The sequence below is a fragment of the Passer domesticus genome, chromosome 18 (assembly GCF_036417665.1).
Source record: "Passer domesticus isolate bPasDom1 chromosome 18, bPasDom1.hap1, whole genome shotgun sequence".
NCBI lineage: Eukaryota > Metazoa > Chordata > Aves > Passeriformes > Passeridae > Passer > Passer domesticus.
Window position 1 is genome coordinate 1,812,898 of NC_087491.1, and position 24,679 is coordinate 1,837,576.

Genomic DNA, 24,679 nt, shown 5'->3' on the forward strand with positions numbered 1-24,679 from the left:
GGTAATTGCTGTGCCTCTGGGCCTGGGCCCTGCTGAGGCTTGAGCTGCCCTCTCTGCTGCTTGGCAATCCTGGCACGCAGCAGGACCCGGCCCCCTCAAAGGGTTCAGTTCCCTAGAGAAGGGGATCCCAGCACACCATGGAACACTTCCCATCTGTGCTGCTTTCTGGATTGGGATTGTGACTTGCATCATTTGGAAACGCTGGTAAACCATGGTTTAAGGATCTTGGAGCTTGGTGAAGGTAGGTTGTCAGCAACCCTTTCCTAACAGAGTAATCACTGTCCAAGTGTAATCATTGTCCAGAGGAATATTCCTCTGTTATTTCCCTTAAGATGCTCTGAAGTTTGATGGATTCTGCAAATCCTGGCCTCAAAGTTTCTACTACTGTGCCCAACAGTGATCACGCAGGATCACTGTCAGTGGGAGAAGGGTGCATTTAGCTTTCAGCCTTCCTCCCATGTGCAATGCCAGTGTGTCCTTCCATGTGCTCTGTGCAGCCAGGGAGAAGGGCAGAGAGGGAAGGGGCCGGCCCAGGGCTGTGCCCCGGGGCTGAGCCTTTGGCAGCTCCTTTGCCAGCCCCAGGGAGCCTGAGCTGCTCCTGCTGCCACTGCCAAGCCCTGGCCCTGCCCGGGGCTGGCTTTAGAGCTGCTGGCAGCTCCAGGGAGTCCTTTCTGCCCCGACTGCCCTGCAAGGGGCTCCTTCCATCCCAGTGTAGGGCCACTGCAGGCACGAGGGCCCCCTGCCCCTGCTCCAGAGTGGAAGGCAGAGCTGAGGGAGTGCCTTGGAGGGCAGCAAACACCCAGGTGCACCCACTGCCACTCGGGCCTGAAGGAGAATCTTCAGCAGGGTCACAGGAGCTGTTCTTTCCTGGCTTTCTTTGTAGCTGAACTTGATGAAGATGATGCTGTTGATGAAGATGATCTGGATTCCCAACCCATACACATTACTGAGCCACTGAGAGATGCTGAGGGTAGGTAAAGACTTTCCTCCCTGGGAGAGCTGCCAGCTCAGAGCCCAAAGCTGGGCCAGGGAGGCATCGCTGCAGGTGCCAGCACAGAACCATGCACGTGTGTGCCCTCGCTCTGCATGATCCCCTCACCGCTCCTGCAGCTCAGTGGTGCCCGTGCAGATCAGCAGAGATGGCAGAAGCTTCTGTGGCTGTTGAGTTACAGGTGTGTCTGCAGGGAGGACTTCTCCTGCTCCTTTGCTGATCCCTACACAGAAGCCTGGCTCCCATGGCAGGGGTGAGTAGTGTGTCCCTGCTGACCCCACAGGCTGAGCACTGGTTTTGTGGGACCCATTCCTGGGAAATGGAACTATTTCTGTTAAGGTCCCCTGAGAATGGAGAACAAACCTAGAGGAGACACTAAGTCCCTGGAGGCATCCAAACACATGGAGAAGATGCCAAGTGATCTGGAGAGACGCTGTGGTGGGTGCATTTCCCTCATGCTTCCCCTGGGACTCAGCAGCCAGGTGCTTTGGCTGCACATCTGGACACGCCATGCCCGGCACAGCGGGAAAGGATCCATGGCAGCCTCGCTGCCCCGCTGCTGCTTTCACGCCCTGCAGGGCTGTTTCCCAGCCTGGCCTGGCTGCATCTTCTTCCCAGCCCCTGCAGGAAGGCATTTGGCATCAGCTGACAGGCAGCCCAAGCTGCACCATGTGCCTGAGATCCCCTGAAATTTCATAGTCTCCAGGATGATCACTAAGGGTGGGTGTTATAATGAAGATGGGCCCTGGTCTACTCAGAAAATTGTGTGGATTCCTGATCCTTATCCATGTCTTTCACAAGTACTGGCTGCTGAAGATGCCACCTCCCCAGTGGGGAACAGCCCCACCTGATCCAGCCGTCCCTCTTCCTTTCTCCAGAAGTGGATGGAGAGGCAGGGCAGAAGGAAGAATTTCCCAGAAGAAGCAGTGGCTCCATGCCAGCCTCTGCTGCAGGAAGGGAGGCCATGCCAGGCACAGGCAGAGGAGGTAATTGCTGTGCCTCTGGGCCTGAGCCCTGCTGAGGCTTGAGCTGCCCTCTCTCCTGCTTGGCAGTGCGGGCACAGCCTGGACTGGACCGGCACAGCCCAGGGGAATTATCCCGAGCAGGCTCAGGGCACTTGGGTACTGAGCAGTCCTGCTGGGGTCCCTCCATGGGAGACATGTCCTGAAACCTGGCAGCGACTGCACAGGGTGCCCACGGTGGGGAAAGGACAGAGGGGGAGAGCAAGGCTCCAGTGTGTCCTGAGAGGGCCTGGCTGTTTGCCCTTGGGATCTGGGAGCTGTCCCAGCAGAAGAAAGGCAGGAGGGACAGAGGGAGGGAGAGATGGATAGCTGTGTCACTGCCTGCTGCAGTTTTCCCCCGTGCTTTAGGGAGGATTTCTTCTGTGTGTGAGGGAGAGAGCCTCAGGGCCCTGCACTGCTCCAGCCACCCCTCCCAGGGATGTTGCTGAGGGCAGGGAAATAGTGTGGAGAGTGACCAGGAGCCAGCCCAGAGCTCCCCAGGCCCCTGTGCAGCTTTGGCCATGTCCATTCAGATCTGGCTCCCATGGCCTTACCCGACCCCCTTGCTGTGCCCAGTTCCCTGTGGCAGAAGGGGATCCCAGCACACCCTGGAAAGTGTTCTCATCTGTGCTCCATTCTAGATGAGGTTGCTGGGAAGGCTTCTCCATTAGCTTGGATGAATAAAGTTTTGAAGCCCTTGGAGCCTCCTGCAGGTATGTTGTCAGTGTGCCACCAAGGAAGAATTGTAGACAAGCGGGCAGGAACCAGGTGACAGAAGCTGCTGTGGCTGTTGTGTTACAGATGTGTCTACAGGGAGGACTTCTCCAGCTCCTAACTTGGATGGTATACGCAAGCCCAGCTCCCATCACACGGGTGAGTAGTGTGTCCCTGCTGACCCCACAGGCTGAGCCCTACTTTTGTGGGATCCATTCCTGGGAAATGGAAATATTTTTCTCTAAGGTACTCCAACACGGAAAATCCAAGATACAACAGGTAAGATATCCCTGGAACCATCTAAACAGATGAGGCAAGAGCTGAAGGAACTCCTGCAGACAAGACAAGGTGGGTGCATTTCCCTCATGCTTCCCCTGGGACTCAGCAGCCGGGGGCTTTGGCTGCACATCTGGACACGCCGTGCCTGGCACAGCAGGAAGGCATCCATGGCAGCCTCGCTGCCCCGCTGCTGCTTTCACGCCCTGCAGGGCTGTTTCCCAGCCTGGCCTGGCTGCAGCTTCAGCCCAGCTTCTGTAGGAAGTTATTTGGCATCAGCTGACAGGCAGCCCAAACTGTACCACACCCTGAGATCCCCCACAATATCCAGCCCTGCAGATTAGGAAAAGGGTGGCTGTTTAGAGGTGGAAGTGCTCACATCATGCCACCATAACCTGGCCATTTTCCTGCTCCATAGATTTCACAAATATTACCTCTGATGCCACCACCCAATTGGGAATAGCCCCATCTGATGCAGGTGTCTCCCTTCCTTTGTCAAGAGATGGACATATTGCTTCAGTGGAAGTTGGCATGTCCTGAAGGAAGCACTCCATCTTCAGTGCCAGCCTCTGCTGCAGGAAGGAAGGCGATGCCAGACACGGGCACAGGCACAGCAGGTAATTGCTGTGCCGGGCTCAGCCCTGGCCGGGGCTGTGTGGCAGCAGCTCTTCCCCCAGGACCTGCCCTTGCCCGGCCCGGCAGCAGCCAAAGCTGGAGGCACCTCGGCTTCCAGGCCTCTGGAGCTCGTTCAGAGCCCCGGGAAAACGGGACTGGTGCAGCAAGGTCCCTGGCGCTGCAGCTGCTGCGGAGCTGGCCCTGAGTGCCCAGAGGCCCAAGGCACAGGAGCAGCCCCGAGCGGGAGCCCTGCCGCCAGCCCAGGGCCAGAGCCAGCCCTGGCTCCCGACTGGGCAGGGGCTGCGCTGGGTCCGGACAGGGCCTGAGCCTGTCCCCTAGGGCTGGGAGAGCTGTCACGGGGCAGGGAGTGCCAGGGGTGGCAGTGGCTGCTCAGGGATGGCTTTGGCCCGTGTCCCTGGCAGCACACACTGCCCAAGCAGCTGCGCTGCCCCCGGGCTCTCCTCCCGGCCTGCTGGGCTTTGTTGGCTGGCACAGCCTGTGCCAAGGGCCGGCAAGGTGCCTGCAGGCCCCAGCTCTGGGGGAAACAGAGAATGTCCTGCCCGTATCCACCGTGCTGCCAGCTCAGCAGTGCAGCACAGCACGGGCTCACGCTCCCCATCGCTCCTACAGATGCAACCGGCACCACAAGACCTGTTCCCAATGCCCAGGATGGCCTTGGAAGGGGTTTCTGTTAGGGAGCAGGCTGCTGGCCAAGATTAATGGCAGGCCTGCGTCTTTTGGAGATTATCATTATATTATGCTGTGTCCGAATTTGGAGTTACTGGACGAGAAAATGGTGTTTTCTTCACATTTCCCAGGAATAGGTTCTTATGAAAACCTAATGCATAGAGGAAACATTCCCAGAGAGCCTGGGGTTGAGTTGTTGCCAGTCCATGGTTCTCCAAATAACTCTGCTGAGGGTTCTGCTGCTGCCGAGTTCATTCGTTGGCCTCTCAATTGCTGGGCCTTGTCCTGGGGCCCCGCTGGGGCTGCAGCCAGTGCTGGCTCCCACTGAGGCTGCCTGGCCAAGAGCAGCCCCAGGGGCATGGGGCAGAGGCAGGGGGAGGTGGGGAGGAGAAAGAGCAGGGCCGAGATTGCCCTTGAAAGGCAGAGGTGCTCTGGGGCCCGCTCCTGGCCAGGGACCCTGCCCAGAGCCGTCCCTGCTGGCTGGGGCCTTGAGGGGCAGCTGTCCAGCTGGGCCCAGCTGTGCCAGCAGCTCCAGCCGTGCTGGAGAGCCTTGCCAGCTCTGGGCCCTGCTGTGCAGGAGGGTCCCTGTGTGCCACTGGCAGCTGGGGCCTCAGCCACCTCCTCTCTCCACAGGAGCGTCTCTGCAGCTTCACAAGACCGGCCAAAGAGTTCCATCAGGGAGACCTGTACCTGCACCTGCGCCTCTCATCAGCCATCCCCAAGCCATGTCCAACATCCCTGCAACAGCTGCATTATCAGCTTGTTGCTAGGGACATACTGCCACCATCCTGAACAGGAGCCTCTGTCCCCAAAGGTGCTGGCCCTGGTGTCTTTTGCAGTGAGCAAGGGAGTGAGGGAAGCTATGACAAACATTAGCAATGTCCGTTGCTTTTACTGTGGCCAACTTGGACATTTCCAGAAAGACTGTCCTCATCTTCCTGTTGGGCAATTTATTAACTGTGTTCCACCTCCTAGGCCTCCTCCTTTCCTGCAGCCCTATCGGCCCACATACAACTTTCAGCAGCAATATTATCAGCCGATCCAGGGAAACGCTTGATGGAGCGCGGGGCCACGCCGCGCGACAACAGCAAATTACCGGCCTTGCCTGCAAAGCCCACCTCAGCTGCCAGCCATCCAGGAGTCCCCGCCCCAACAGGCTCCTCGCAGAGGACCGCAGTCATGAGGACGGACTCCGGCTGTTCTGCAGAACCCGGAACATTCCCCAAAGCCTCCAACGAGTGTTAGTAACTTCTGTCCATCTGCTTTTCCCCGACAAAGATCTAGTTTGAGTTCCAGCTGGGTACCTTGAGCCCCCTTTCCACCATCAACCAACTACAGTCCTGCTGTTTGGGGACAGTGGACACACTCCAGATCAGATAAGTATATAACCAGAAGTTGTGACTGTAAATCCAGGCAATGAAATTACTGTGTCAGTTGTTTGTTACAATCCACCATTTACACTGTTCAAATTCTCACCTTTTGCACAAATGTTAATTTTAACCGGCCAGGATTCAGAGGTTGACCCTGATTCAAATTTTGATGTGTTTGCATGTCACCAGATTGGTAAAGACAAACCCCTGATTGATTCTTTTATTTCCAAAAATGGGAAATCCATTGAACTTCATCTCATGGCTGACACAGGAGAAGACGTTACTGTCCTCCACAGAGCAAAGTGGCCCCGCGACTGGGCGCTGGTGTCCCCTTGTGGCACAATCTCCGGTGTTGGTGGAGCTGTCAATTCCATGAGAAGTCCTCATCTGGTAAGCGTAGAGGGGCCTTCGGGAAATTCCAGCAACCATTTAACTTAGTGACTGCTTCATCTTATGTTGCCGGGATAGCTGATGGAGCAGAGCATGCTCTGTTCAAAGACATGCAAAACAAACAGCTGTTTTCCTTGCTTTCAGAATTAATCTGGCTCATCTCTCCTCGAGAGCAACCCTATCATATTCTACATGTAAGATCCCACACTGACATGCCTGGCTTCCTTACTGAAGGGAACCAGGGGGCAGATGCATTGGCAATGACAGTCACCACCACAATTACTTCACCAACTTTACCTGACATTTTTAAACAAGCACAATTGAGCCACATGTTTTACAACCAAAATGTGCCAGTCCTGGCACGTCAGTTGAAATTGTCACAAGAACAAGCCTGTGCCATTGTAACCACATGTCCAAATTGCCAATCCCATGCCCTTCCAACAGTAGCAACAGGTGTCAATCCTAGGGGACTGAATGCTCTTGACCTGTGGCAGTCAGACATTACTCATTACCCACCTTTTGGGAAATTAAAATATTTTCACGTATCTATAGATACATGTTCTGGCGCAATCTTTGTATCTCTGCATGCAGGAGAGAAATCCAAAGATGTCACCAAGCACTTTTACATGGCCTTTGCTACCCTAGGAGTTCCAAAAGAGATTAAGACAGATAATGGACCAAGTTACACCTCCAAAGCATTTCAAAATTTCTCTCAGCTTGGGGAAATCCCCATCACACCGGCATTCCTTGCAACCCTGAGGGACAATCAATAATAGAACGCACACACAAAGAAATTAAGAAACTACTAGATTTACAAAAAGATTCTGCCCTTTTAATGCCACCTCAAGAGAGACTCTGCAAAGCACTATATGTGCTCAGTTTTCTAAACTGCCATTCAAAAGAGCCAAAGCCTCCAATCCTTTGGCATTTGCATAACAACACATTTGCCCATCTCAAAGAACGCCCACCTGTGTTCATCAGAGACCCTGAGTCCCACCAAATTAAAGGTCCTTTTCCACTAATAACCTGGGGCCGAGGGTACATGTGTGTTTCAACAGAAACAGGGCCAAAGTGGATTCCAGGCCATTTTGTCAAACCCTACCAGGATGCAGATCAGCCTGCCGACCCGCCCAGGAAAAGCCAAGATGCATCTGATCAGCCAGATGCAGTCGCTTGGAAGCGTCGGAAGAAGAAGACCAGAATTCCCAACATTGTAGCACGAACTCTCATCACAAAAAAATATATTTTCTCCTGTCATACCTTGCTGCAGAGCCCCTCCTTTCCTCCCCAACTATCCCTATCCCTTTTCCCACATACCTTTCCCCCAAACCATCCCACTTGTGCCCACACATCTCTTTCCTGCTTGTGTCAAACTGTTATTAGAAAAGGGGGAGGGTGAAGAGAGTGACTGAAAAGAGTGTACAGAAATTTAATGTTGTATGTTTCTCTTGCTATTTGCTACAGCAAAATCACCCTGGAAGGCCACCCTGGAAAGAATGAAATTCAAACGAGTGCTTTTCACTGCAATCACCATTCTACTCCATCCGTGGACAGCAGAAGGGTGGGTGGTGCAACAACTGACAGAAGATGTATGGCTGACTCTGGCGAAAACTCTGAAACAAGATAAGATCTGCTTGTCAATGGGCAGCGTGGACAATCCTCTATCTACGTGCCTGGTGGGAATGCCTCTGTCGCAAAAAGATTATCCATATGCGGGGAAGAAACGAAATCCGGTTGATACCTGGGACACCTGGACAAAGATTTGACCACGTGCCAGACAAGAGCCTCAGGAGTTAGATCTCTTGGGCTCTGCTCCAGCTACATACTGTGTTAGGTTTTTCTATCTACAAAACACACCCATTTGGCATGACTCTGCAGTCTCAGACACAGTAACTCAGAAAGATGTAACACCTAATAGCAGAAAGTATAATTCAGCCACATGGTGCAACTATACCTCTAGCACACCACCTGAGTCCAGTGATGTTCCCAGAGTGTCACCGAGAGGCGTGTTTCTTATCTGTGGCGACAGAGTGTGGGCAGGGATCCCATCAAAGATGAAAGGAGGTCCCTGCAGCCTCGGAAAGCGGACTGTCCTCACCCCGAACACAGCACAAATTATAAATTGGCAGAAGCAAGAACGATTGGCACGCAAAAAGAGATCTTACAGTCAATTCGACCCAAATTGCGATGACAAAATTTACGATTGGAGCGAATCCAAAAGAGTCTCTGGGTCCATTTTTCTACCTTGGTACGCAGCTGCAAAGGCTCTCGGTGAAATTTCCCACCTGGGGTGTTGGCCCAGCAGCAGCCAAAGCTGGAGGCACCTCGGCTTCCAGGCCTCTGGAGCTCATTCAGAGCCCTGGGGAAACGGGACTGGTGCAGCAAGGTCCCTCCGGCTGCAGCTGCTGCGGAGCTGGCCCTGAGTGCCCAGAGGCCCAAGGCACAGGAGCAGCCCCGAGCGGGAGCCCTGCCGCCAGCCCAGGGCCAGAGCCAGTCCTAGCACACAATGGAAAAAGTTCTCATCTTGGTTTGCTTCCAGACCGGGATGCTGGGAAGGATTCTCCATTAGCCTGGCGCTCTGAAGTTGTGAAGCCCTCCGAGCATTCTGCAGGTATGTTCTCACTGTCCCACCAAGGCGTAATGTTTGTCTGACTGGAAAGAAGCAGGTGACAGAAGCTTCTGTGGCTGTTGTGTTACAGGTGTTTCTGCAGGGGCGACTTCACCAACTCCTACCTTGGATGCTACACAAAAGCCCAGCTCCCATGGCAGGGGTGAGTAATGTGTCCCTGCTGACCCCTCAGGCTGAGCCCTGCTTTTGTGGGATCCATTCCTGGGAAATGGAACTACTTTCTCTTAAGGTCCTCCGACAGGAGAGACCAAAGACATGGCAGGCAAGAAATTCCCGGACCCATTAGAAATCATGAGGCAAATGCTGAAGGAAGTGCTGCAGGAAGGACAAGGTGGGTGCATTTCCCTCATGCTGCCCCTGGGACTCAGCAGCAGGGGGCTTTGGCTGCACATCTGGACACGCCGTGCCCGGCACAGCGGGAGGGATCCATGGCAGCCTCGCTGCCCCGCTGCTGCTTTCACGCCCTGCAGGGCTGTTTCCCAGCCTGGCCTGGCTGCAGCTTCTGCCCAGCCTCTGCAGGAAGGCATTTGGCATCAGCTGACAGGCAGCCACAATTGGACCACGGGCCATGCCCACCCTCAGATCCCCTGCCATTTCCCGTGTTCAGGCAGATCAGATGTTGGGGCTGTTTGGGGAAGGAGCCAGCTTTGTTTTGTCCCAAAATCCTGGGTGTTTTCAGATCCTTATGCATTTCTTTGACAAGTGAGGCTTCCTGAAATTGTCACCTTCCCCATTCCGAGTCAGGAATGTTTCCATCTGATCCAGCTGTCTCTTTTCCATTCTCCTGAAATGAAAGGAAAGCCTGTACAGAAGGAAGCATTTCCCGGAGGAAGCAGGGGTTCCGTGCCAGCCTCTGCTGCAGGAAGGGAGACACAGGCAGAGGAGGTAATTGCTGTGCCTCTGGGCCTGAGCCCTGCTGAGGCTTGAGCTGCCCTCTCTGCTGCTTGGCAGTGCGGGCACAGACTGGACTAGAGCGGCACAGCCCAGGGGAATTATCCCGAGCAGGCTCAGGGCACTCGGGTACTGAGCAGTCCTGCTGGGGTCCCTCCATGGGAGACATGTCCTGAAACCTGGCAGCGACTGCACGGGGTGCCCACGGTGGGGAAAGGACAGAGGGGGAGAGCAAGGCTCCAGTGTGTCCTGAGAGGACCTGGCTGTTTGCCCTTGGGATCTGAGAGCTGTCGCCGTAGAAGGAGGGCAGGAGGGACAGAGGGAGGGTGGCAGACATAAATGTGTCACTGCCTGCTGCAGTTTGCCCCCGTGCTTTAGGGAGTATTTCCTCCGTGTCTGAGCGAGAGAACCACAGGGCCCTGCACTGCTCCAGCCACCCCTCCTAGGGATGTTGCTGAGAGCAGGGAAAGAGTGTGGAGAGTGACCAGGAGCCAGCCCAGAGCTCCCCAGGCCCCTGTGCAGCTTTGGCCATGTCCATTCACATCTGGCTCCCACGGCCTTACCCGACCCCCTTGCTGTGCCCAGTTCCCTATGGCAGAAGGGGATCCCAGCACACCCTGGAAAGTGTTCTCATCTGTGCTCCGTTCTAGATGAGGTTGCTGGGAAGGCTTCTCCATTAGCTTGGATGAATAAAGTTTTGAAGCCCTTGGAGCCTCCTGCAGGTATGTTGTCAGTGTGCCACCAAGGAAGAATTGTAGACAAGCGGGCAGGAACCAGGTGACAGAAGCTGCTGTGGCTGTTGTGATACAGATGTGTCTACAGGGAGGACTTCTCCAGCTCCTAACTTGGATGGTATACGCAAGCCCAGCTCCCATCACACGGGTGAGTAGTGTGTCCCTGCTGACCCCACAGGCTGAGCCCTGCTTTTGTGGGATCCAGTCCTGGGAAATGGAACTACTTTCTCTTAAGGTCCTCCACTGGAAGAGACCAAAGACATGGCAGACAAGTAATTCCAGAACCCATTTGATATTATGTGGCAAATGCTGAAGGAAATGCTGCAGGGAGTACAAGGTGGGTGCATTTCCCTCATGCTTCCCCTGGGACTCAGCAGCCGGGGGCTTTGGCTGCACATCTGGACACGCCGTACCCGGCACAGCAGGAAGGGATCCATGGCAGCCTCGCTGCCCCGCTGCTGCTTTCACGCCCTGCAGGGCTGTTTCCCAGCCTGGCCTGGCTGCAATTCCTCCCCAGCCTCTGCAGGAAGGCATTTGGCATCAGTTGATAGGGTGCCCCAACTGTACCATGGGCCTGAGATCCCCTGCCATTTCCCAGTCTCTGAGAAGATCAGGAGGTGCAGCTCTTTGCACAAGGGAGTGCACTGGCCCAGCCCCAATTACCTGGGCATTTTCCTGATCTTTACCTGTAACTTTGCCAAGCATTGCCTCATGAAGATGCCACCTCCCCAGTGGGGAATGTTTCCATTTGATACAGTTGTCCTTTTTTTCCTTTTTCAAGTGATGGATCAAAAGGCTGTGCAGAAGGAGGAACACCCAGGGAGAAGCAGTGGCTCATTGGCAGCCCTAGCTGCAGGAAGGAAGGCGATGCCAGACACGGGCACAGGCACAGCAGGTAATTGCTGTGCCGGGCTCAGCCCTGGCCGGGGCTGTGTGGCAGCAGCTCTTCCCCCAGGGCCTGCCCTTGCCTGGCCCGGCAGCAGCCAAAGCTGGAGGCGCCTCGGCTTCCAGGCCTCTGGAGCTCGTTCAGAGCCGCGGGGAAATGGGACTGGTGCAGCAAGGTCCCTCGCACTGCAGCTGCTGCGGAGATGGCCCTGAGTGCCCAGAGGCCCAAGGCACAGGAGCAGCCCCGAGCGGGAGCCCTGCCGCCAGCCCAGGGCCAGAGCCAGCCCTGGCTCCCGACAGGGCAGGGGCTGCGCTGGGTCCGGACAGGGCCTGAGCCTGTCCCCTGGGGCTGGGGGAGCTGTCACGGGGCAGGGAGTGTTATGAATAAAAAATTGTATTTTTTTTTAGTTTCAGAGTTAAAAAAAAAACAAGTCAAACCGGTCAGACTTCTTTATGTGTGCTGCCAAAGAAAAGCTCTTCGAATACCTGTTAATGGCCGGTGATTAACTGATTGTTTCCCTGATGCTGGCCACTTACCAAAAAAAAAAAAGACACCAGGACAGACCCCTCTGAGGTAAAGAAAATAGGAGTGACATCGGAGCCAGTATGCAAATAAGAAATGCAGTGCACCTTGGGTTTTTACAGTTTTACAGTTTTTACAAGAAAAACCCCTAAAATCACGAGCCAACAAGTGACTTAAAGTGACGTCTAAGGATGGGAGCATAGTCCCGTACCTGCTTGGACCTTTTTATTTTCTCACCCTAACCTGAAAAGAAACTGATTAAAGAGACCCCCCGGGTTTTTAAACAAACAAACCAAGGACTCAACGACTCTCCCGTGAGGACAGAGTCCCCAGTTCTGTCTGCAGACCAGCGGACAAAGCTGCATCATCCTCCTCCTTCGTGCCACGCCTGGGAGCAGCGGCGGCGAGGGTGCAACCCGTCGATTTCTCCCCACCTGAGCTGATTCTTCTTAATAAAGGCATTAAAAAGGAGAAAGATCTCCTGCCCATTTATTTCAGCTTGCGGGACTCGTCTGGGATAGCCACGCCTGGAGAGGACACCAGGACTGGGACGGCCGCCCACCCTGGACCTGCAGGACAGCTGGCTATAGGGACCAGAGAAGATCGGCTTGGGACAGTGACACGGAGCAGCGTCAAATAGGTGAGAGTATCCAGCGGCGGGAGAGGGAGGCGAGCGAGTGTGTGTGACTGAGACGAGGGCCGGCAGCCCGGCCCCTCGAAGCGAGTGAGGACCCCTCAGTACCGCGGTTCCGCGAGGGGGCCGGCCGTGAACAGGGGGAAGCGAGTGGAACTGGTGATTGAGGCGCCTCCAAAGGGGTAAAGAGGACCCCACTCTGGGCGTGCGGAGGAAATAGCTGTGTGAGTGGCATGCACCCCAAAGGCCCTGATACAGGTCCTAACGAAGGAAGTTAGGATTTAGGATATCAGGCAGTTTGGCCCTGACAAAGGAGGTCAGGCACCCCCTCAGAAGCCAGGGTTTCGAGGTTTGACTGTTTGAGCCTTGGCAACGGAAGCTGAGGTCTCTCTAAGTCCTGACGAAGGAGGTCAGGCGAACCTCTGAGGTCAGGACCTCGAGGATATTTTTTTTATGTTTTGGTTGTTGAGTCTTGGCAAGGGAAGGCGAAGGTCTCAACAAAGTCCTGAGGAAAAGGGTCAGTGAAATTGGAGTTTTGGCAGGAGGTCGAGACTTCTTAAATAAGATATATTTCCTTTAGAGAAAAAAGACATCTTTTTGATTTGTTTAGAGACAGAAAAAAATGGGAGGGTGCAGTAGTAAGAAAAGTGGCCAAAGACTGAAGAATATACCTCCCCACAGTCCCCTAGGTGAACTATTAGAGAAATGGGACTTTATAGAAGGCACAGAAGGATTAGATAAAGTTATGATACATTACTGTTCAGAAGTGTGGCCAGAATTAGAGGTGCAAAGAGGATGGCCATGGTGTGGGACGAAAGACAAGTGGATGTGTCAACAGCTGAGTAATTATCTGACGGCTCGAGATACTGATCCTGAGGAATTATTGTATGTAGCTTGTTGGTTGAATGCTATAAAGAATGAAGGAGTGCAAATTTGTAAAGTGCAGAGCAAGAAAGAATGGAATGAAAGAGGAGATGCTAGAATTAAGGAAATTGGTAAAAGGTGGGACCCCCTAGACTACTTGCCTCCTGATGCCCCTCCACCTTATAACCCTCTCCTTCGAGCACCTCAAATAGCAGATCCAGTTCTTCTCCCGGCGGCCATGGGGGCCATTCCCTCACCACCCCCTTCGACTCTTTCAGCTGCTTCTGCACCCCCACTAATACCTACTACACCTGCTGCATGCTCCACCCCTTCTCCAGCTCCACCTAACATGCTCCCAAGCTCTTCTCCCCCCCCTACTGCAGTCCCTCCACCTCCTTCTAACTGGGACACAAATACCTCCTTATCTAGTAACCCCATATCACCAGGTACAGCCGTTGACTTACAGCAGGTCCAAGCTAGTGCTAACACCCCTCAAATGAACAATCTTGTGTCTGAAGATGGGCCATACTGTAGTACCCGATCCAAGACCTCCAAAGCAGAGAGACTTTTTCCCCTTAGAGAAGTTCCTATGGGAGGAGTAGCAGGAGGTGTTGGTTTTGTAAATGCTCCTCTAACTGCTTCTGAGGTGAGAGGATTCAAGAAGGAGTTAGGGAATCTAGTTGAAGACCCCGTGGGCATTGCTAACCAAGTGGATCAGTTTTTAGGTCCAAATTTCTACACTTGGGGGGAGATTAATTCCATTCTAAATATATTATTATCCCCAGAAGAGTCCTGAATGATTAGGGCTGCAAGCATAAGAGTTTGGGAAAAAGATAACCGTCCAGGGCCCCAAGTGCCATCAGGAGAAGAAAAATTGCCACTAGTGGATCCCAATTGGAACCCTAACCAGGAGGAAGGGAGGAAGGCCATGATGGAGTACAGGTCCTTGATAATTCGGGGGATCAAAGAATCAATTCCCAAAGGAACTAATACAAAACTGGCATTTTAAGGTATACAGGAGAAAGATGAAATTCCAGCCACTTGGCTTAATCGCCTGAGGCGGAACTTTCAATTGTACTCCAAAACAGACCTGGACACTAGCGAAGGTGAAATGCTACTAAAAGTACAATTTGTTACTAAATCTTGGCCTGATATACGGAGAAAACTGGAAAAGATTGAGGATTGGCAAGAAAAAGATATTAATGAGTTATTGAGGGAAGCATTGAAAGTGTATTTAAGGAGGGAAGAAGAAAAAGCAATAGCCAAAGCCAAGATCATGGTTGCTATAGCTAGAGAAATTGTGGGAGCAAACAACTCTTTCCTACAGTACGAGGCCACAAAAGAGTGGGGGGGTCCACACCAGGAGCAGGCAAGGATAGGCCAGTACTGTCAGGGACAGGAGGAATGGAGAGGCCTCGAGTCCCTTTGAGTGAAAGCTGCTGCTATTACTGTGGAGCAACTGGACCCCCCCCCCAAGACTGTTTAGCCTAAAGTTGTGAAACCTTTGCTAGCTTATCAAGATAGCAAAGGAAGCAGCTTTAAGACCAGAAGATCTGGTAAAAGGTTTTTTAAGCAGAAACCACACCCGAGTAGGGAAAAAGAAAAAAAGAACTCATATTTTGTGAAATTTAAAGTTACATCAAGGGATATGGGGGAGTGGTTAATATCTGACGGACAGGTGTTTCTAAACAAAGCACTTGCTGGGATGGTGCTAACAGAACTACAGAAACTAACCCACTGGGGAGTCCAAGGACTATGTGATTATTTCCTAAGAAATAACCTGTGCATAAGCGGATATGACCTAGCAAAAACAATTATAAAAGAGTGTTTAACTTGCCAAAAAGTGAACCAGAATGAAATAGTGAGTACCATAGACTCAGACCGAGGTCCACATTTTGTGGCCCAAACATTGCAAATTATAATTGAAGCTTCAGGAATAAAATGGAGATTGCATACTCCGTGGCACCCCCAGAGTTCTGGGAGGGTGGAACGAATGAACAAAACTCTCAAAAATGAATTGGCTAAAGTGTTTGCCCCTAGTGCTCTTGCGCATCAGAACAAGACCCCGGTCTGATATAGGGATTTCACCCTATGAAATGATGTTCGGATTGCCATTCTTGTTAACACCCTATAGCACAGGAGACTATCTGGAAGGAGAAGAAGCTACAAGGAAATATTTAGAAGTCATTGGAAGAACTCTAGAAGGACTTAGAAAAAGAGGATACCTTCCCCAAACCTCCCCTCTTGATACAAAAGCACATGACATCAACCCAGGAGATTGGGTTTTAATAAAATCTTGGAATTATAGACCATTAGTGCCTAAATTTGAAGGCCCCTTTCAGGTACTCCTCATCACTAATTCGGCCGTGCGAACCAGAGAAAAAGGTTGGACCCACATCACGAGAATTAAAGGACCAGTCTCACCCCCGAGCATTGGACAAGATTCTTCAGTGTCCCCCTCTGGTATTGGACCAGATTCTACACCACCCTCACACCCTAACTCAGGACAGGATTCAACCGCATCGGGAGTTAATTCAGCTGAGTATACTATTATAAAATGACCAAATGACTTAAAATTGACATTCAAAAAGACAGATGAACTGCGTAAGAAAAAAGTTTAGAATCATAACATGTCTTGAAGTGTTTTAAGAAATTTGTAAAAGTTAAAAATTGTTAATAAGTAATTCTGGTTAAGTCGGCCCAACTTGGTACCAAAGACCCCAGGTTAATCTTCTCCAGAGTGCTCCCCTAGGAGGGACCAAAGTAGCAGGGACAGATCAAGAGAGGTTTAACCAGAGGAGCAAGAGACTCTAAAGAGCTTGGAGACTTCTTCTCAGTAAAATCCTCAAGAGGCAAGGCCGGGTGGGCAGGCTGTGCAGGATGACCCATACCGGACTCTTGGGAAGGGTAGTAGTGCTGGCTCTGATTGCTGGTGGTGCTCTGGAGAGCCCAGGAGAGCTGTGCAATGAGTACCACCAACCTTTCTATGAGAAAGAAGTAAGCTCCTTGCTGAGAGTCCACAACAATTGTGTTAACCTCTCCCAATTGATCTTTTATCAAGAGAATAAGAAAATATATTGGATGACCCGGAACACCGCCACCTTTAGGCAGCCACTCCTGGGAGAGCACCCTGTAGGAGAAACCTGGTGGTGCTTTGAACGTGATGCTACTGAAGCAAACCCGGTAAATCTGATAAAAGGAAAAAGTATTTCTAAATATTGGGAGGACACGACAAAAATTAATATCTTTCAGGAAACCCCTAAACACCTGTTTTGGGTCAATGGTACCACAACATCCACTAAATTGCCAAGAGACTGGTCTAGGGATGGCATCATTAGAATTATAAAACGAACTGTCTTTATATTACACAAAGAATCTGGATCAAGTTTAAGAGTTCCTATATATGAGGATTTGAGAAAAACAAAACTGAAGAAACAATATATGTTAAACAAAATTTTGAAACTACAATCAGAATTAGAAGTAATATCTAATCAGACCGCATTGGCTCTTAATCATATTAATGACCAACTCAACCAAACCAAAACAGTAGTTTATCAAATCAAATTAATTGTAGCAGTCATTAGAAACACTTTAAACGAAATAAAAAAACTAGCATATTTAAGAAATCAAAGGACTCCTACACTTGATTCCAGTTGGTGGGATAATCTATGTGCCGGGGTCGGCTGTTGCTTGTCTCTGCCCCAGCACGGGAAAAAGTGGTTCTGGGTAGGCCGCGCTCTTGAAGAAGGAGTCTGGACTCTTGCTTTCGGTCTTCAGTCGAGTTTATTATTTCTTATCTACAAAGATTTTCTGTCTGTCCAGCCGAGGTCTGTTCAGCAGGACAGCCAAAGGCACTCTCCCCCGCCCACGAGGCGGTTGTCTCTTTTATAATGAAAATTACGTATTCGATATTTACCTTTACTTCCCAATACTTTCTGCCCTTGTTGGCAAGTGTCCTCTTTCTATGAACCAATCCACACATGCCAACATCATCCTGAACATGGATGCCAAGGAGAAGAAAGAAGAAGGACAGGGCACGCCCAAATTCCTCCATCTTGGGACTCCTGATCCATGCACAGAATTCTAGACCCCCCTGTACAATACATAAAACCCCCCTGTACAGTGCATTCTAACTTAAGTTCTAACAAGTGAATAACATCCCCTCACCATTTAGACATGAAATTCTCTCATCTCTTCACCTTCAGGTGTCATTTCTTTAAAAGGATCAAAGTCAAGCCACCAGGTACTTTTGGCAACATTCCAGGGCTTCCGAGCCCCCCAAGGGTTGTCTTGGTAGCTCTGGACATCCGGAGTGATGTACTGAGCTCCCACATCTCCCCCTTCTGTTTGCACCAAAAGCACCCTCTTTACAACTCGACTCATGACACCCCGCACACACAAAAGAATGCATGGGATTACAATCAAGAGAACTATGAGAATCACCAAAATTTGAAATCCTATCTTTAAAATTTCTTTTCCCAAAGGTGAAAGATCAAAAAACTTTGCCATGTCCTCAATCCAAGATCCAGTGATCTCGCCAAGTTTCTTCACACTCTCCTCTATTTTTTCGATATTTTCATGAATTGACCTGAAATGGTCGGAGAGATTCATACAGCACATTCCTTCAAATTCTTTGCACCCATGGCCGTGAGCAAGCAAAAGATAATCGATTGCTGCTCTGTTTTGCAGAGTTGCCTGTCTTACACTGTTCATGTCCTGTAACATGTCACTCAGTGCAAGAGAGACTGATTGAGCATGCTTGCTCAGCCAACAACCCATACGATCCAATTGAGTCAAAGCAATTCCTGATGCTGCCTGAGGTGAGAAAATTGCTATCGCAATTCTCCTTGCCTTGCTCCAAGTGTAAACCCTGTCATCACAATTCTCATCGAAATATTGTAAAGATCTTTTTTCTTTATGTTTTTGTTCTTTCTGCATCTTTAAATCTGGCGTCAGCATTGAAATTCTTCCAATGCTGCATGGACCTCCCTTGGCATTCGCAGGAATACCATGCCAAATCCTGTCTCCACAAATCAAAAAGAATCCCCTTGGCAGTTGCACTGGGACTTGGAGTGACCCTTTGTCTGTCACCATGGTGTTGTTGCACCAGGCTGACGCATTTCTGTAGAATTCATGACTGGGAGTAACATCAATAGTTTTGTTTGGCTTTGCTGTACTTGAAATTTCAAATTTCATGCATACATTCATTGTCATGGACCCGAAAATCTCCAATTCCTGAGGTTCAGAAGAAGTCACAGGAAGAGAATGTGTCCAAGTATACTATTCATTCACAGGATCTTTAACGACTTGTGAGATCTCGATTGCAGTGTGTCTTGGAATTGGCCATTCATTCACTGGCAATCCAATCATGCATGCTGAAAATGGCCTCTCTGGTCTGGAGTGCGTCAGGCAAATGCTATCTAAATCTGCTGCTTGGGCTAAAGCTTCCCAAACATTTTTCTCTGGTTGATTGACTGGTAAATTTGCTTTGTTGTTCAAAACCATTGGCAATGAGACAAAACACATGAACATTGCAAAGTTTATCACCCCACCTTTCTGACTAAATATCACCATTTTCCACCCAAAGTTTTTCAGAAAACCCCCCAAAGTCTTTTATTCTTCTGTTTCTTCTAGATTATTGCTTGTAGTTTGAGTCTCCTCCTCTGTCTGAGTACTTGTCTCTCTGTTTCCGGGATCTGTGTTCTTTTGTTCTTGCGTTCGAAACGGCTTCACGTGTCGTGCCGACACCCACTTCGGACCTTGCTCTGTGGAAACACAAGCGAAACCCTTGCCCCAAGTGATTAGTTTGAAAGGACCTTCTATCTGTCCTGATTCTGGGTTTCTGACCAAAACTAAAGGATTCTCCCTTAATCTTGCTTGTGAACTGTTTGAGAAATGTCTCAAGATTGGAGGATTGGGTTCTGAGGATGAACTATTTAGGAAATTCAACACATACAATGCTTTATTTAGTTTCATGTGTGGCGTCGCCTCTGGCTCCCCCCTCCTCTGTCTATCTAGAAGGGATTTTAAGGTATGGTGTGTTCTTTCAATGATTGCTTGACCTGTGGGTGTATGTGGAATACCAAAGGTATGTCTGACACCCCATTTTTTCAAAAATTTGTCAAGCACCCTGCCTGTATAAGTTGGACCATTATCTGTTTTTATTTCCCGAGGCACGCCCAATGACGCAAATGCTTGTAGAAAGTGTCGACAAGCATGGTCTGCTGTTTCTCCTGCATGTGCTGAAGCAAAGACTACTCCCGAAAATGTATCAACTGAAACATGAACATTTTTGAGCCTCCCAAATGAGGGATATTTTGTGACATCTGTTTGCCATAGTTGAAGACTTTCCAGTCCTCGCGGATTGACCGCTCCTGTTGAGGCTGGCGGCTGTACAAGTTGACAATCTGGACAAGCATTGATGATCTCTCTCGCCTGAGTTTTTGTGAGACGAAAGGATTCCATCAATGCATGTGCATTCTGATGAAAAAAACTATGACTTAATTTTGCCTGCTCAAAAATGTCTGGGAGTGTCTGTGAAATGGGCATTGTCAACCTGTCTGCTCGAGCATTCCCCTCTGCTAAAAATCCTGGAAGTGTTGTGTGAGCTCTGATGTGTGTGATAAAATATTCATGTTCTCTATTTTCCAACAAAGTTTTCATGCTCACCAAATATGAATACAATATTTCATTGTTGGCCTCTTTCAAAAGTGAACCTTCCAAGCGTCTGACTACCCCCGCGACATATGCGGAATCCGTAATCAAATTGAGAGGTTGTTCAAACAACTGAAATGCTCGAGTGACTGCCGCCAATTCCACAATTTGTGGAGAACCCTGAATCATCCTCACATCCGAGTTCCATTTCCCTGTTTCTGAGTTCATCCATGTGATCACTGACTTGTGTGTCTTCCCTGAGCCATCAGTGAATACTGTGATCCCGTCCAGAGGTTCTTCACTTATTCTTGGCTTTGCCCTGTAACATATTTGCGACTGCAGCACTCTGTGTTGTGGAAAATGAATTGTGCAAGTTCCTGGGAAAGCTAACAATGCAATTATTAAATCTTTTGATTTCTGCATCGCCCATTTAAAATTGCATGCACAGTGGAGTCTTCGATGTCAACAGTGATTGTTTTTCAAACAGTCTTTGACTCGAGGTCTTTGGCCTCGCTCCTGGACTTAAATAAGGAATTTGAAACTCTTGTGTCTGCATCCTTTTCATCGCATCGAATGATGGCATATATCCTTTCCTTGCTTCTGCTGCTGAAAACATCCATGCCGGAATTCCCTCTGATGCTGCGATTCGTATCACGTCTTCTTCTTGCCCTTGATCCTCGTATAATGTATCTTTAAGTTCTAACTGTGGTACTGTTTTCTTTAACGTTGCCTTCCCTTTATATGTTGTTGGAAAAAACTGCTGCATGGTTGCAGTCCTGCCACGAGATAACGTTGTGGCTCTGCCCTGCATTTCGGTCATCCCCCCACTGGGTTGCCTGGACAGGTGCGATGACGTCACGAGCTCGATCGGCTCCTCAGCCGTATCGATTGGCTGCAGCAGTTGTGTTTGTGGAACCTGAGCCTGCACGGATTTTGACTGAGCCAGCAATGGAGGTTGAACACCTGAGCACCGCTCTGAGATGGGAGTGGTCTGAACCACAGGGGTTGGGATGGGGGAAACCGGAACCGGAGAAGGGGCGGAGCCCCGGGATACGGAGCCCCGAGATCGGCCCCTCCTCGCCTGAGACGTCACCGAGGATCGGACCCGCCCCCGACCGCGCTCCGCCCGCATTTTCCGCGTGTGCGCTTTTTCGGGAATGCTTTCCGTCTCCCCTGGACTGACGTCACTGTCTCCGCCCCGCTCCCCTTCTGATGTCTCCTCCCCAGTGTCTGTCCCCGACTCCTCCCTCTCTGATGCTGTGTCCATACCCCGTACCCGTGTGTACGATCCCTGCTTCGCCCGTGCCCGTGTTTGCTCCGCGATGCGAGCTGACCGCCGCGGTTCGACTTCCGGGTCCTGCGTCACCGCCGTGCGTCCCCTACGTCTACTTACGGGTGCTGCTCGGAATTCCGCGGCTGCTCTGAGCTTGTTCCCCGCGTCTGACGTGGACGCTGTGATTTGGGAGCCCTTCCCGGATGTCCCGCGTGTCTCGCCCCCCGCGTGCGTCTTTGGCACGGCGCCCGCCAAGGCCGCCACCCCCGGTGTGGGTCCCCCAAAACCCGTGCCAAAACTCGTGTTCCCCACCGCTTCCGCGCCCCCCCCGCCGGTCGCGACCGCCGCCGTCGCCGCCGCACCGCCGCGAGAAAGCGTTTCCCCATCCCCCTTCAATCCCCCGCGGACCCCCCTTCCCGATTCTTCCGCCTCCCCCGCCCCTTCGTTCCCCGAGATCCGAAATTCAGGAACAATCGTCCCCGACCCCTCGATCTCGCTGGGTGAAGATCTTAGCTGTTCTGGGGTTGGGATTGTATTCGCGTCTGAATCGGAGCCTGAACCCCCCTCAGTTTCTGGGGTCTCAGGGCGTTTTGGAGGTCTCTTGGGACTTTGGGATGACAGGGCTGAAAGCAGTGCCTTTTCCCCTCGCTCCTCTCCCTCGGGAGCTGTCCCCCCCGGGCCAATTGGAACCAGAGCCAGTCTCTGCACCGAGCCATGCTCTGTTTTCCCCGCCCTTGTGGGAGTTGTGGAGCCTAATTCCCTGGCTGATCTCCGACACCTTGCAGAGATAGCCTCTAACATAATTCTTGCTGGAGATAACAGCTTGAAAGCCGTCTCTTCCTTTCTGGTAGCTAAAAAATATAAATGTCTGTTAACTTCTTGCCAAAAGCCCACCTCAAACAACACATGTGTTTCTGCAAATGGATAATTATATCTGACCCATAATAATAACTCTTTGAGCTCCTTTTTAGAAACCCCCTCTGCGTACGCTTCTGTCACGCCTTGTAAGGCTGACAATGTTTCTATTTGTTCCTGTGTGAGTGTGTTCCACATGTTTCTTAATTTTGACCTTCTCACCGAATTTGTGTCGTCAGAGCAGTCTGGAGGCTCCCGGTTCCCGTCCAGCAGGTCACAGGAGATGGATTCAGGGGCCCTTCTGATTCCGCTCCGGGCTGTTCTGATACGAGGTCTCTTCGGGAGAAGTGGAGTGCGGTGTTCTCTCTTTGGCTGCTGCTTCTTCGGACTCTTCTGGCTGCCTTCCCAAGGAGTTATCAGTGCCCTCCTGGGAATGAGTCCAGCTCCGGGAACTGCCCGCCTGGGAGCTGCCCGCTCGGGTGCTGCCCACCTGGGTGTTCTCTTTGCAGCTCACTCTTCGGCTCTCCGCTCGAGCTGTCCTGTTCGCTTTTCGTTCTTTGTGCCCACCTTCGGGCCCCACTTCGTGCCCACCCAGGGACGCCAGATGCCGGGGTCGGCTGTTGCTTGTCTCTGCCCCAGCACGGGAAAAAGTGGTTCTGGGTAGGCCGCGCTCTTGAAGAAGGAGTCTGGACTCTTGCTTTCGGTCTTCAGTCGAGTTTATTATTTCTTATCTACAAAGATTTTCTGTCTGTCCAGCTGAGGTCTGTTCAGCAGGACAGCCAAAGGCACTCTCCCCCGCCCACGAGGCGGTTGTCTCTTTTATAATGAAAATTACGTATTCGATATTTACCTTTACTTCCCAATACTTTCTGCCCTTGTTGGCAAGTGTCCTCTTTCTATGAACCAATCCACACATGCCAACATCATCCTGAACATGGATGCCAAGGAGAAGAAAGAAGAAGGACAGGGCACGCCCAAATTCCTCCATCTTGGGACTCCTGATCCATGCACAGAATTCTAGACCCCCCTGTACAATACATAAAACCCCCCTGTACAGTGCATTCTAACTTAAGTTCTAACAAGTGAATAACATCCCCTCACCATTTAGACATGAAATTCTCTCATCTCCTCACCTTCAGGTGTCATTTCTTTAAAAGGATCAAAGTCAAGCCACCAGGTACTTTTGGCAACATTCCAGGGCTTCCGAGCCCCCCAAGAGTTGTCTCGGTAGCTCTGGACATCCGGAGTGATGTACTGAGCTCCCACACTATGGATTTTCAAAAAAAGTTGGAAAACTATAACCTTCACTGTGGGTACACTTGTTAGTCTGTTCTTATTTCCATGTTTAACAAAAATAGTGACATCTGCTGTACAGAATAACCTAAGGATCTCTAAAGGAATTAACCTGAAAAAACCAAAAAGGGTAATGAAGTTTAGTAAATATGATCACCTGAGTGCTGAGGAAATGTATAATCAATACAAAAAATATAGGAAATTCTATGTTAATGAGCCAAAAATTATAAGTTAATGCAAGCTTAAGCTTAAGCCTGATCAAAGAAAAAAAGGGGGGAGCTGTTATGAATAGAAAATTGTATTTTTTTTTAGTTTCAGAGTTAAAAAAAAGCAAGTCAAACCGGTCAGACTTCTTTAGGGGTGCTGCCAAAGAAAAGCTCTTCGAATACCTGTTAATGGCCGGTGATTAACTGATTGTTTCCCTGATGCTGGCCACTTACCAAAAAAAAAAAAGACACCAGGACAGACCCCTCCGAGGTAAAGAAAATAGGAGTGACATCGGAGCCAGTATGCAAATAAGAAATGCAGTGCACCTTGGGTTTTTACAGTTTACAGTTTTTATAAGAAAAACCCCTAAAATCACGAGCCAACAAGTGACTTAAAGTGACGTCTAAGGATGGGAGCATAGTCCCGTACCTGCTTGGACCTTTTTATTTTCTCACCCTAACCTGAAAAGAAACTGATTAAAGAGACCCCCCGGGTTTTTAAACAAACAAACCAAGGACTCAACGACTCTCCCGTGAGGACAGAGTCCCCAGTTCTGTCTGCAGACCAGCGGACAAAGCTGCATCATCCTCCTCCTTCGTGCCACGCCTGGGAGCAGCGGCGGCGAGGGCGCAACCCGTCGATTTCTCCCCACCTGAGCTAATTCTTCTTAATAAAGGCATTAAAAAGGAGAAAGATCTCCTGCCCATTTATTTCAGCTTGCGGGCCAGGGGTGGCAGTGGTTGCTCAGGGATGGCTTTGGCCCGTGTCCCTGGCAGCACACACTGCCCAAGTAGCTGCGCTGCCCCCGGGCTCTCCTCCTGGCCTGCTGGGCTTTGTTGGCTGGCACAGCCTGTGCCAAGGGCCGGCAAGGTGCCTGCAGGCCCCAGCTCTGAGGGAAACAGAGGACGTCCTGCCCGTATCCACCGTGCTGCCAGCTCAGCAGTGCAGCACAGCACGGGCTCACGCTCCCCATTGCTCCCACAGATGCAGCCAGCACCACAAGACCTGTTCCCACTGCCCAGGATGGCCTTGGAAGGGGTTTCTGTCAGGGAACAGGCTGCTGGCTAGAGTTAGTGGCTGGCGTGGTTTTTTTGAAGTTCGTCTTCATGTTGTGCTGCTTTGGAATCGGGTATTCCTGGAACAGAAAACAGTGAGTGTTTTGTTGCTCTCCCCCTCAAACAGCTTCTTTTGAA

General features: G+C 50.8%; 2 long non-coding RNA genes across 2 annotated transcripts; one reads left to right on the forward strand and one right to left on the reverse strand.

The window, feature by feature from the left end:
* The first annotated feature begins 10,212 nt into the window (after nucleotides 1-10,212).
* LOC135283267 (uncharacterized) lies at nucleotides 10,213-10,584 on the forward strand. Its single transcript, XR_010349114.1, has 3 exons — nucleotides 10,213-10,286; nucleotides 10,375-10,446; nucleotides 10,534-10,584. It is a non-coding gene; the product is annotated as an uncharacterized LOC135283267 (long non-coding RNA).
* Nucleotides 10,585-16,968: 6,384 nt separating this feature from the next.
* On the reverse strand, nucleotides 16,969-21,448 carry LOC135283213 (uncharacterized). Its single transcript, XR_010349068.1, has 2 exons — nucleotides 21,135-21,448; nucleotides 16,969-18,969 (listed from the first exon to the last, which is right to left on the reverse strand). It is a non-coding gene; the product is annotated as an uncharacterized LOC135283213 (long non-coding RNA).
* Nucleotides 21,449-24,679: the final 3,231 nt, after the last annotated feature.